At 34.5% G+C, this 14,315-nt stretch overlaps 1 protein-coding gene across 11 annotated transcripts in view; it reads left to right on the plus strand.

Moving 5' to 3' along the window:
* The window catches only part of TRIQK (triple QxxK/R motif containing), a 101,795-nt gene that overhangs the window by 23,020 nt on the left and 64,460 nt on the right, over window positions 1-14,315 (plus strand). The gene's annotated exons all lie outside the window — the stretch shown is intronic.

Below are 14,315 nucleotides of genomic sequence, written 5' to 3' on the forward strand. Positions count from 1 at the left end.
AGACAAAACAAATACTTATGTATCTAAAAAACCAGCTGAGAGAATTTGTTGCCAAAAACTTACACTGCAAGAAATGTTAAAGGAAGTTCTTCAGAAAAAAGGAAAATTAAACATCAATCTATGAATGAATAAAAAGAACTGGAAATAGGAAATATGTTGATAAATATGAAAAACATTTTTCTCATTTTTAAAACTTTGAAAAATATATTTGTTTAAAGCAAATATATTGGCTATGGCTTATTTATTATACATGTAGATGTAACATGTGACATAATAATGTCCCAAAGGATTGGGGAAGGAAAATGGAAGTTTACTGTAGTAGTAGCAGATTATTTGAAGATAGACTGTGACAAGAAATATATGGACATTATAAATTCTAGAGTGACCACTAAAAATATGAAACAAGAAGGAATAACTACAAATTAAAAGGGAAGATAGAATAGAATACTAAAATATGTTCAATTAATTGCAAAGCAGAAAGTAAAGAACAAGGAAAAGAATAGAACATAAATTTCATGATAGTAGATATAAACACAAACAATTCCATTAAATAAAGTGATTCTCACACTCCATTATATATATATATATATATATAAATGAACTCATTGAATGTTTATCAAATTTAATCTTTAGGTAATGTATTCTCCTTGGTTCTTAGAGTCTCTTCAAAATTTGCATATATATATATTTATTTATGAATAAATAAAATGTTTTATTTATTTATTTGAGAGGGGAAAGGGGCAGAGGGAGAGAGGAACTCAAACAGACTCTGTGCCAAGTGGGGAGCTTGATGCAGGACTCAAGTTCATGACCCTGAGATAATGAGCTGAGCCAAACCACTCAGTTGCTTAACCAACTGTGCTACCCAGGTCCCCCCTTAACACTCTGTTTAAGCCAAATATTTTCAGACTGGGTAAAAAAACAAGACCCAACTGTATGCTATGCACAGATCGATCCAATTAAATACCTCTGTGCAAGCATTCTCAGTTGTATGTCTTTCTTATTTCCACCAGATAACCAAAGAATTTGATATTTTGATGTTTATTATTAAAAAACATGAAAAAATATATATATTGTATATTTTCCTTAAGTAGTATCAGCTATTAATTTGAATTTTTTTTTTTTAATCTATTTGAGAGAGAGAGAGGGAGAGCATGAGCAGGGGGGTGGGGCAGTGGGAGAGGGAGAAGTAGACTACCCACTGAGCAGGGAGCCCTACTTGGGGTTTGATCCAAGGACGCTGAGATCATGACCTGAGCTGAAGCAGATCCTTAACTGACTGAGCCACCTGGGCGCCCCTTGAATGTTTTAAAACCTTATGTAAATTTATCTCTGTCCACAGATTTTTTAAAAAGATTTTGTTTATTTATTTATTTTAGAGAGAAAGAGAGAGTGAATGGGAAGTGGGGAGAGCAGAGAGGGAAGGAGAGGTAGGGAGAAAGAATCCCAAGCAGACCCTGTAGTGAATGCAGAGCCCCAAGTGGGATAGATCCCACAACCTGAGCCAAAACCAAGAAGGGGGGGCCTCAACACACTGAACCATCCAACCATCCAAGTGTCCTTCATTGCCTACACATTTTAACCTCATTATATTTCACTGATGAATGAATTATGATGTACATACAGAACTTTGGACTTTTTTTCCAAGTTTTTAAAATTTTTGCTATCGTTAAATAGCTTTTTGAGTGTTTTGTTTACATAGGGGATGTTTCACTAGTTCATATAACTAACAGTGAAACTGATGTTTCTGACACATACATATTTGGATTTTATTGGATATTCTGTAGCTCTCCCCAAAATGCCCATTAACTACTGCTCTTATTTTATTGTAATAATCTATTCTCTTAAAAAAGTTCTGTAAGAAGTTGCATATATTTTTATGTATTCATGGTATTTATAGATGTTTAAAAATTTTTATTGCTACAGTAATTTATGATTTTTGAATATAGTTTTTATAAATTGTAACTTTGCTGAGCTCTTATGAAAAAATCTTATACTGATTCTAATAATTTGTTGTGTTATATTATTTGTGATATATTATTTGTGAATCATACTGATAACTTTTTTTTTCTTTCAATTCCTATGTCCTGTCTCCCCTTGTCTCTCTATATTACCTGGATTTCTGATTATAGTGATTGTCTTGTTCATGATTTTTCACAATTAAGGATAATTTTCTTTTTCTGTTTGCTACCATCAACAATGTAAGAAGGTTCTTTTCTATTGCTATTTCCCTCCTTCTGCTTTGTCTCTTTTCTCTCCTCCTTCCCTTCTTTTCTTCTTTGTCTCACTCTTTAAGAATCAATGGATATTGATTATAACTTTTTTCATGTATCTGTTGAGGACTTCCAATTTTTTTCAGCTGAAATCAGTTAACATGGAGAATATTACTAATGTATTATCTAGTGTTAAACTTTCAATTTTTGCTATTAGCCCAGCTCTATTGTGGTAAACATTGTTATATGATTATATACACATATTGTATTTATTTTCCAATATTATACTTAGGATTTTATCTCTCTTTTTATAAGTCAGTGTGACCTATGATTTCTCGTTCTCATAATGTCCTTGCCTTGGTGTCATTGTAAGGATTTGTTAGCCTCATGAAATGAGTTGAGCAGTGTTGTATCTATTTGTATCTTTCAAAATAGCTTATCATTCTATAAAACAGCTTGTTTATATGTATTATCTGTCTCTTGAATGGTTACTAGAATTTACCTTTAAAACTATCTAGGGGCACCTAGGTGGCTCAGTAGGTTAATTAAGCTTCTGCCTTTAGATCAGGTCATGATCTCAGATCTCATGATCTCAGGTCCTAGGATCCAGACACGAATCCAGCTCTCCACCTGCTTCCCCCTTTCTCTCTGCCTGCCTCTCTGCCTACTTGTGATCTCTGTCTGTCAAATAAATAAATAAAATCTTTAAAGAAAAACAAAAATACAAACAAAAAAACCCCTATCTAGTCTTGTTGCTTTTGTTTTATGTGTATATCTTTTAATTTTTAAGGGTAGATTTTAAACACTGATTGATTCCTTTAAATGACTTTTATTCTATTCAATTTATGCTACCTTTACCTTCTTGAACTGGTATTAGTGATATTTTATCTTAATTTTTAATTTTATTTACAAGAATTTTTTTTACCTTATCTTCTTCTTAATTAATAGTAATAGTTGCTGAATGTTTAGCCATGTTTCCTTATATATTTCTAATACTTTTGTATCTTTTTTCTTGTTCTATCACAAGAGTTTGTTTCATGTTTTTATTTTTCAAAAACTTTTGTCTATGTGGATCATCTCATCTTTTTTGTGTCTTTGTTTCATTGTTTATTGCTTTTAGCTTATTTTATCACTTGTAATTTGGGAGACTTTTTTACTCTTTTTTTCCCCTAGTATTTTCTTTTTAGTTCTCTTTTTTCAGTTTCTTGTTTATTTAAATTTCTTTCTTCTTAAGTATTATGTTAGCTGAATCCTATATGTTTTGTAACCTTTCATTGATGTATAATACATAAATTATAAATAATAATATATAAAGCAACATAGCACAAGAGTGTTAGATGTTCAGTTTTCATAAAGACTCATGTAAACAAAACCCTATGAATGTTTTTATTTTATTTTAATTTTATTTTTTCTTTTCAGTGTTCCAGAATTCATTGTTTATGCACCACACCCAGTGCTCCATGCAATGCATGCCCTCCATAATACCTACTACCAGTCTCACCCACCCTCCCAGCCCCGGTCTCCTCCAAAACCCTCAGTTTGTTTCTCAGAGTCCACAGTCTCTCATGGTTTTCTCCCCTTCCAGTTTCCCCCAACTCACTTCTCTCTATCTCCCAATGTCTTCCATGTTATTCCTTATGCACCACAAGTGAGTGAAACCATATGATAATTGACTCTCAGAACCGTATAAATGTTTTAATCTCAATAATCTATAACATTGCTGGAATGTAAAGTCTTTTATTGCTTTTTAACCATTCCAAATCTCTATCTTCCATATTTTCACTTTGATAGCTTTTCTTTAATTATTTCTCTTTTGTGAAACTGAATGCTCTTAGGTCAACTATCAAGCAGTACTTTAACATCTTTTTTTTTTTTTTTAAAGATTTTATTTATTTATTTGTAAGAGAGAGAGAGAGAGAGCGAGCACAGGCAGACAGAGTTTCAGAGGGAGAAGTAGGCTCCCTGTGGAGCAAGGAGCCTCATGTGGGACTCAATCCCAGGATGCTGGGATCATGACCTGAGCCAAAGGCAGCCGCTCAACCAACTGAGCCACTCAGGCATCCCACTTTAAAATCTTTTTAAATGAAATGCTTTATAAAAGGCAATACAGGGACACCTGGGTAGCTCAGTCAGTTAAGCCTTGAGCTCTTGGTTTTGGTTCAGGTCATGATCTCATGGGTCATGGGCTAGAGCTCTGTGGTGTGGCTCCACATTCAGCAGGGGGTCTGCCCCGGGGGTTCTTTCCTTCTGCCCCCACTCTCATTCTCTCTCTCTCTCTCACTCTGGAATAAATAAGTTAATCTTAAAAGAAAAAAAAAGTATTATGTACTTGATAGAATAGGAATTAAGGAATAAGCAATGGAAGATAGATCCCAGTACAAAGTAGAATTTATGGTTTTCTCATTTGTGTTTTGATTCATATCTGGGGTATTTTTTCTTTATCAATCGATTGCTATAAAAACATATAAATGTACTTTTAGGGGTATCTGGGTGGTACAGTTGGTTAAGCATCAGCTCTTGGTTTTGGCTCAGGTCATGATCTCACTGTCATGAGATTGAGCCCCACATCGTGCTCTGTGCTCAGCATGGAGTCTGCTTAAGACTCTCTCTCCCGGGGCACCTGGGTGGCTCAGAGGTTAAAGCCTCTGCCTTCGGCTCAGGTCATGATCCCAGGGTCCTGGGATTGAGCCCCATGTTGGGCTCTCTTCTCAGCAGGGAGCCTGCTTCCTCCTCTCTCTCTACCTGCCTCTCTGCCTACTGCGATCTCTGTCAAATAAATAAATAAAATCTTAAAAAAAAAAAAGACTATCTCTCCCTTTGTCTCCCCTCCTCTATCTCTCTTTAAATCTCTCAAGATTAGAATAAATCTTTTAAAAAGAATAAATTGACTTTTGCATTTTTGCAAAATGCATACTTGTTTCTATGTAGCAGAATTATATTAGTTAATAACCCAGTGCTTCTCCCCATTAACCTATTTTCTCAGTTTTTAAACTCGACAGTTTTTATTGTATTTCTCTGGCAGTATAGTTTGGTGGTTTTAAAAATGAGCAATTTGCATTATTGTTTATAAACACAAGTTTTAATAATACAATCTGTTTGGAAACTACCAGTCTGAGAAATCCTTGTATTAGTAAAATGGTAATGATATAATCACATGAGACATCAAAATAATGAATGCATTTAACGCAACTTTTATGAAATTGGATGTATACTAGTTATTTTTACACTTTTGACAGTTATTTACTAATAAAGCTATTTTTTAGTAAGTCATACAGAATTATGAAACTATTAGAAATAACCATAAAGAGCTTTCTGATGGCTGCCTTGAGATGTTTATTTCCTCTTATATACTCAGATAAACTTTACCTCAGTGAACAGATCTTTCATTGGTTTTAAAAGATATGTTTAAAAATATATAGTATTATTATTGGGCTTCTCTAATTTGTTTGTTTCTAAGATTTGTTTCTAGGCATGAAAATAATTATTCTTAACCTGATACATATGATCATGTACACTAGTTTGTCTTAATTTGAAGGAAATTTAGGAATCACTTAAGAAGGGAAATAGCATGGTTTGTCAAGGCCATGCAATTTTTTTTTTTTTTTTTAAAGACTGGGCTCAACTCAAGTTTTGTATGTTCTGGTATGGTATACTAACATTGATGTTTCTTAGAAACTATCCATGTACCAAACTAGAATTTTCTTTTCCAGTTTGAAAATTCCTAAAGTAGTTAGCCAAAGAGAAGGAGAGAGAAAGAAAAATCTAGCTGATTTTTTTTGAAGTTTTTAAAACCTTTCTATTATTGCAATATAGTTAACATACAATGTTATATTGTTTTTACTTGTACAATATAGTGATTTGGCAGTTCTATGCAATATACAGTACTCACTATGATAAGTATAGGTACTGTCTGTCACCATATACTGTTATTATAATGCAATGGACTATATTCCCTATGCTGTATTTTCCTCCTCATGACTTAATTATTTTATAATTTGATGTTTGTATCTCTCAATTTCCTTTATCTATTTTGGCCATGCCCCCTTTTCTCTGCAAATAACTGTTTGTTCTCTTTATCTATGAGTTGGTTTCTGGGTTTTTTTTTTCAGTTTTTTTGGGTTTTTTTTTTTTTTTTTTTTTTTAGATTCTACATATAAGCGAAGTCATATTTTTGCTTTTAAGTGACTTTTCCCAGGATGTTTTTCTTGAATTTGAAAACCTAATTACTTGAGATAGGTAATATACATCGAAATGACTAATAATTAGCATAAGTGATAATTGCCAAAAATAATTGCCACAAACTAAAAGAAAACTTAATAAATGGGAGAAGATATTTGCCAATGACATATCCAATAAAGTGTTAGTATCCAAATATATAAAGAACTTATTCAACTCAACACCCAAAAAACAAGTAAGACATAAACAGACATTTCTCCAAAGAAGACATATGGATGGCCAACGGACATAGGAAAAGATGCTTAACATCACTCATAATCAGAGAAATGCCAATCAGTACTACAGTGAGATATCACCTCACACCTGTCAGAGTGGCTAAAATAAAAAACACAAGAAACAAGTGTTGGTAAGGATGGGGAGAGATAGGAACCCTCTTGCACTGTTGGTGGGAATGTAACGTGGTATAGCCACTGTGGAAAACAGTATGGAGATTCCTCAAAAAATTAAAAATAGAACTACCCTATGATTCAGTGATTGTACTACTGGATAGTTACCAAAAAAAGTATAAAAACGCTAATTCAAAGGATGGTATGCACCCCTATGTTTATAGTAGCTTTATTTACAATAACCAAATTATGGAAGCAGCCCAGATATCCATGAATAGCTGAATGGATAAAGAAGAAGTGGTATGTATTACAAATGGGACATTATTCAGCCATAAAAAAGGAAAGAAATCTTGCCATTTGCAACAATATGGATGGAAGTACAGATTATAATGCTAAGAAAAGTAAGCCATTCGGGGAAAGAAATACCATATGATTTCACTCATATGGGGAATTTAAGCAACTAAACAAGTGAGCAAAGGGAAAAAAGAGAGGGAGAAACAGAAAATCAGACTCTGAATTATAAACTGATGGTTATCGGAGGATAGGTGGTTAGGGGCATGGGTAAAATAGGTGATGGGGATTAAAAAGTACATTTTTGATGAGCACTGACTATTGTAGGGAATTGCTGAATCACTATATTATACACCTAAAGTAATATAGCACTGTATGTTAACTATACTGAAATTAAAATAAAAGACTTAATAAAAAGAAGTGTGAAAACTATCATTTTCCAATTTTAGAATAAGTGATGAATCCATATACATACAAGTAATTGCACAATGTAGATCTTTATAGATCTGATGTTAGCAATTCAATATATGCAATCTATTTCTTTTTTATGGTGAATCTTATTCAAACAACACCTTTAGTTGTCTGTTTAGAATTCCATTAATCCTTATCTTCAAAGAACCTTGATTTTATTACACTAGCTATTTTTCCCATATGCAGATGTATGCTTATGAGAAGTAGACCCCATGGCCATCTTTAGGGATAAGCCTAGTTGTTTTAAGAGCAGTCTCATTTTTCTTGCCATAAAGTGGAGCACTTGTCTGTAAGGCATAAAGTAATGTGATTGATTGACATCTGTGGGGGATTTGATATTTGAGATTACTGTTTCTCTCAAGTTGGTCTACGTTAGCATAGGTTAGTTACTTATTAGATTTAGTTCAAATGGGCTTTTGTATATTGTTTTTTAGGTGATCTACAAGTTGAAAATCTTAGGTATTAACTTTTTATTACAAAATATTAAACAAAAAATTAAATATGACAAATTTCCTTGATAGTAATGCTGATAGGTTTGTTACTTACTGTTAGAAAAGAAAGTTATAAATATAAATGTAGAAAGGGAAAAACTACAATGAATTGTGCGGCATTGGGTTGGAAGTTGGAAGCACTGACTTCATGCCAATACATATGTTCCCTAGCTCTGTGCACTCGTTAGCAAGGAGCATATCCTGTCCCCAGATCTTGATGTCTAAATACTGTTCTTCACTGAAAGGTAACTGGGCTCATGGGAGAAATGACAGATTCCAGGGCAGGATCACAGAGAGTATAAGATGAACCTTGAATATTTTCTTGTGCCAGAAAATAACAGGTGTTTAAAAAATGATGGCAATATATCAAAATGATATAAACCACTTGAAGGACCTTTCATTGGCTAAACCCAGGACAACCTGAGCATCAAAATAAACAAGTGATATATATGAATTTTGACCTGTTGAACAAAATAGCAATTTACAAGTGAGTATATACTGCTATAGACACAGAAATGAATAAATAAATAGGAAGAAGGAAATACTTTTTAATACCATAGAATATGAGCTAATAAATGTAGAAGGAATGATGAAATTAGAAAATCATCATTTGACAACTCTATGAGTATAATTAATTCAGCATGAAGCATCAATAAATCCTAAACTAGTAGTTGCAAATTTGAGAAGAACAGGATATTTATATAATTTCAAAGTACTCCCAACCAAATACTTATTAATTACAAAGAGGAAAAAACTAAATTCACAGTGGGGAAATCAGGTAGATTATCACCTTAATCAAGTGATCAAAGTTAACACTACCAATTGAGGAAAATAATGCAATGAGAAGAAAACAACACTGCTTCTGTGACATTCCTTGAGTTTAGTTAAAAAATAAATGAGATAGAACATAGAAAAAAACAAGTCAGTCATTGGGACAAATGAGAAATTCACATTGGTCATACTCAGAAGAATGCTGGATGTATGATCAAAGAAGCCAGGTTCTTGATACATATATTCAAAGGAATGAGGTACCCAAGGAGAGCACATGTGGAATGGATGAACTATGGGGAGCGCCAGTGTTTAACAGGCAACCGGAGGAAGAGTGCATATGAAGATGGTCAAGAGAAAATCAAGATGGAAAGGAGGAGAATTGGGACAGTGCTAGCTGAGAAACCAACAACTTAGTTTCAAGCCAAATACTTAGTAGTGCCACATGTCACAGAGAGATTCATAAATGAGGACAGCTTGTCTCACAGTATAATCCGATATTGTGGTATTGCCATATCTGCAGCAAGTATTGTCTAAAATAATAATTTGTTTCCTTAAATGGGATTTTTCCAGAAGATGTCCCTTTCCTTCCTTCTACTGCAATACCTAATGAATTACCAAAATTAGTTGAGGTACAGTGTGTTGTGAATTGTACTTGTGTTCTTTGTAGTTAGGGCAAGAGTATATTGGGGCAGGAGTTGGCCCAGAGCAGTCCTGATTTATACTTGCTGTCCTGGTGTCACAGAGTACCCTTTCACTCTCAAGGTGTTCTGGCTTGGATGGTAAATTATATGGTCATCCTATACTAGGTCTCTGTTGCCAGAATATTCCTTTCCTATCTGAAGCTGGGGAGCTGATAAGCATGTCTCTTAGCCAGTTCTTAACATCTTTTACTCATGAACCATATGCTTGTTTATTCATTTCCCTTATAATTCTTCTAAATCAGCTTTCTAATAATACCTCTCTTTCACCAAACTTTACATGAAATGGAGGCTTCATGAGATGATAATATGCAAAATGTGAAAATTTGGTCAAGTAACATTGGGAATGACATATTCAAGTTCTATTTAAGAGATCAACAAGGCACATGTAGAGACTCAGAAAAGCTTTTCAGTAGACTTCCCAAAGTTGTTATATATTGTCCTAAAATGACCATATTTGGGGAACTTGGTTCACGTTTGCTTCGATGTAAAATACATGCAAACTAAGAAAAATAAAAACTTTTAACTTCAAATAAGTCAGACTTGGTTATTGTGATTTTGTTAGAGTTAGAGTGTAACAGAACGTTTCATCTACACTGAACACAGATATGTTATTTGGATATTCCCAGTGAAATGTGTTTAAACACTTGGGCTAAATAGAAAAAAATATATACTTTTTGTCAGTAAACCTTTGTCTCTGGTAACTTATTGAAAGTTCTGAATCATAAGAATTCACTAATATCACTTGAGAACCAAGAAAAGGGAGTTTGTATTGAGAAATTATGATAAAATAGATATATATCTGTCTACTTAGGAATTACAGAGATGAGAATAGATGCCATCTGAGATGTTTGCATCTAGAAATTATTGTTTTCCTTCATCCTTTAGCCACCAGTTTTTGGTACCATCTGGACAGAATAAAACTTTTTATTATCTGTATGATAACTGAAACAATCTTGGGTTTCATATAATTCTCTTAAAATAACCAGTTTAAAGGGATTATAAGTATTGAAATATCAAGGCTTGTGACCTTTAGATCTATAATCCTATTTTCAATTAATTTTGTCTCATCAGAAGAAACAGTCTGAAGGTGTATTAGTTAACAGCCAAAATAGACACGAAACTGCCTTTTCTCTACCTCGGGATCATTGAAGCCAAACATAGACTTTCTTCTTCTCATTCCTCGTGACTCATTAAGCTCTTAGCGTGCAGTGGTACATGCTACGGGCCTTACTGGTTTTATACTAGAATTGCAGATGTCTTGGCTTTTTCAGTATGGTTGGATATGTGTCTCTTCTGTCGTCACTTTGTAATTAGTAAAACAGGGTTTGCTGTTCTATTTATATGATACCATATTATTATAACCTTAGAAATTTTTGACAGTAAAGTTGACATAATAAAATCCTTTATTTCACTTGATCTTAGTTGAAATGCCGAGAAACGATTATATAAAATCTTTTATTTGAAAGATAGTATAATTTATATTACTAATGACCCTTTATTGACCATTAAAAGTTATATTGTAGATCAATCCTTGTTTAACTAACCTATCTTCTTTTGCAAATATAATGCAAAAAATTAACTGAAGTACGTTTCCCATTTTGCTGAATTTAAACTCTGTAAAAGTAATGATCATTTTCCAATTAGGAACATGGTCACTTACTTGGTAGAAATTCTCTCCTTCTCACATTTGAAGTGTTTATTCCTTTGATATTTGTGCAAAGTTCAGAATTTAAAAAATAATAATTTCATGGGACCCTGCTACTGTAGTACCCCTTCCCCCAGTGATGAGCATTGTTGATGGTACACGCAAGGCAGCTTTTTGTCTATTCTAGGCTGTATAAATTTAATGTGTTGTTTTCAAGTATGTCATGTGTCCAGATGCCACAACAATCTGTGCATTAAAAATGCATTAAAATAAAAGTAAGTAAAATATTTGTGAGTATTTTTTGATGGAGGCCAGGGAATTAGTGATACAATTATGTTTATATAAACCAATTCTATGAGGTTTCAGGAAAAACAAGAGCCTTGTTTTCTTTCTTTTTTTTTTTTTTTTTTTTTTTGTAAAGATGTTATTTATTTATTTGACAGACAGAGATCATGAGCAGGCAGAGAGGCAAGCAGAGAGAGAAAGAAGCAGGTTCCCCGCTGAGCAGAGAGCCTGATATGGGGCTCCATCCCAGGACCCCGAGATCAAGACCTGAGCCGAAGGCAGAGGCTTAACAACCCAGCCACCCAGGTGCCCCAAGAGCCTTGTTTTCTTACAGCAGTTATAAACATTTTAGAATGTATATTTCTAATACTCCCTTACCCTCATCACTTACCCCTTATTTATTTCTCCCTATTACTCCTTATATTACCTATTTTTGCTAATGACATACCATCCTTCTAGCTGAATATTTTGCCAAGTGTGGTCCATGTACCTACTGAGATTGAAAATGTTGGCAGGGAGTTGGTGCTTGTTAAAAATTCAGTTTCCTTGGTCTTTCCTCAACCTTACTGACTGGGTTCTTTGAATAATGAGTCCTGGGACTTTGTATCTTAATTATCATTCTAGTTTAAAAGCACTATTATTTTCAACTTTTCCTCTTCCTCATACCCCCTTTCTGCTCTTCCCAAATTCTGAAACGTCAATCACCAAATGTCTCTTCTTTTCTACTAAGTATTGCTCTCTTAGTAGATTGCCTTTGGAAAGTACCTAGATTTGTTTTAAGCTTGTTAATTATCTTCTAACCTTCTAGTCTTTAATAAACATACTAAAAAGTATCTGATTTGATTACCTGATTGCCCAATACCCTCTATGGTTTCCTGTTGAATTTAGAAAAAGTCTGCAGTTTCAGCTGATTTTTTAAAAGCTTCTTCAGCTTTGTCATACTGCCTTATTCATCTTCCACCAAAGAGGCTGAAGGATCTCACAGCCCCTGCTGAGGCCTTCCATCTACTTCCAGCAGCGTTTCTCAAATGCTAGTGTACAGAATTTCCTGTAAGCTGATTAAAAAAAAAAAAAAAAAGTAGTGATTCTTAAACATTAAAGGCCAAAAAACCAACAACAACAACAACAACAAAACAACAACACCAAAACCCCCTGGAGATTTGTGGACCTGAGTCCTTGAGCTTTTGATTCACTAGGACTATGATGGGGGAGTCTGCATTTTGATCCCACACAACTCCTTATGTTGGTGTTGGATGGACAGCATTTTTGATAAGTGCTGACCTGGAGCCTCTAGTTGCTCCTGGTAAGTTGGTACCTAAGTAGACTCTACAGACCTGGGTCTTTCTTCCAAAGTGTTCAGATCCAGCCAGCTGAACCTTCCCAGAGGAAGTGGGAGTTCCTCATTTTACCCAGGCCGCAGCTGACTCCTGAAGAGGCCTGAGTACTCGATGCAGTTTTGAGATAACCTAATTCAAGATATGGCGCATTTCTGTTATCTTTATTTGCTGTCCAAGGTGACGCATTTAACTTTTTGTTCTCCCCTGAACACATATGCCCATGTTTTTCTGTGGTTTATTTTTATTCTTTTACTGGACCAGTCTATTGCTATTCTCTTTCTTCCATTTTTTTTTTTTATATCCCTCTTGAACCGTATCCATTCTCAAGCACTTCATTGATTATCACTTTTACCTCTTGACATTAATACACCATTTACATAAAGCCTTCTTAAGTCTCCACTTAAGTCTCTTCTTTCTTTAATTCTCCACATACCTGTGGATTAAAAGTCTGGTATCTTTTTATTTTCTTATTGTTGCTCCTAGGGCATTTACTTTTCCAAGCATATAAAAACAAACAAGACAAATGAAACAAGAAACCCAGCTCCTTTGTAGTTGATTCCATTTGACTATAGTCACCTCAATCTCCTTATTGCTGTTAAGTGTGGATATCCAGGTCACTCCTCCATCTTCCTAACTTAGAGTCTTTCTGCCTTGGCCCAAACCCTTCGACCATCCCGGGTGCTTTCACTATCCACAGGTGTGATGTTTGTATTATCCTGGCCCTCATTTCCTTGTCTGTCGTGCTGTTTTCCTATTACTTTAGTCACTCTGGATCATAACCTGCTGCATCGCAGTAACAGCATCAATCACACGATACTCTTTAGTTCTCCAGTCAAAGAAAGTCTAGTTCTTTTCTTCCCCAAACTGGTTATTTGATCTCATCCAAATTTTTAAGCCCCCAAATTGGCTCACTTTCTGCTTAACTCTACACCTTCTGCTGTCTTCACTTCCTTCTCTGGCTTTAGACGCCATGGCACATCACTTTATCCACTTTACAGAGTACCCTAACTTTAAACTTTTTAAACTTTATCCACTTTACAGAGTACTTTTTTTTGCCCTTCTGTCATGCCTCTCTGGGAAGTCCTAAACTTTACTTAATCGAGGTATCTATCCCTTCCCAAAGCCAGAAGTGAGCAGCTAAACTTTACTTAATCGAGGTATCTGTCCCTTCCCAAAGCCAGAAGTGAGCAGCCGAACACTCAGGAAAACCAAACCAAATGAAACCATAGCATGCTATTTTCAATCATGTAGTTTAATGCTACCATGGATTCATAGTTACCAAATTAATTCGATCTCATAGTGTTTCTCATTAATCCTGTTTTCCTTGGACAGCCCTTTCTATTTTGCTCCTGCATAAATTTTCCCCAGCTTAAATTCAAGCCTCTGCACTCAAATTTCCGAAGTCTCTACCTTTCATATCACTCTTAGAAGATAATCATGCCTCCTACTTCATAGTGAACGTGGAGCTGCCAGGTGGAACTTCTTCTTTGGACTACCAAACCTCAAAACTTAATTAATCTTACCCATCCTTTTTTCCTCTCTAGTGTT

Source organism: Mustela putorius, unplaced genomic scaffold, assembly GCF_011764305.1.
Source record: "Mustela putorius furo isolate JIRA1106 unplaced genomic scaffold, ASM1176430v1.1 tig00000163_pilon_pilon_pilon, whole genome shotgun sequence".
Taxonomy (NCBI): Eukaryota; Metazoa; Chordata; class Mammalia; order Carnivora; family Mustelidae; genus Mustela; species Mustela putorius.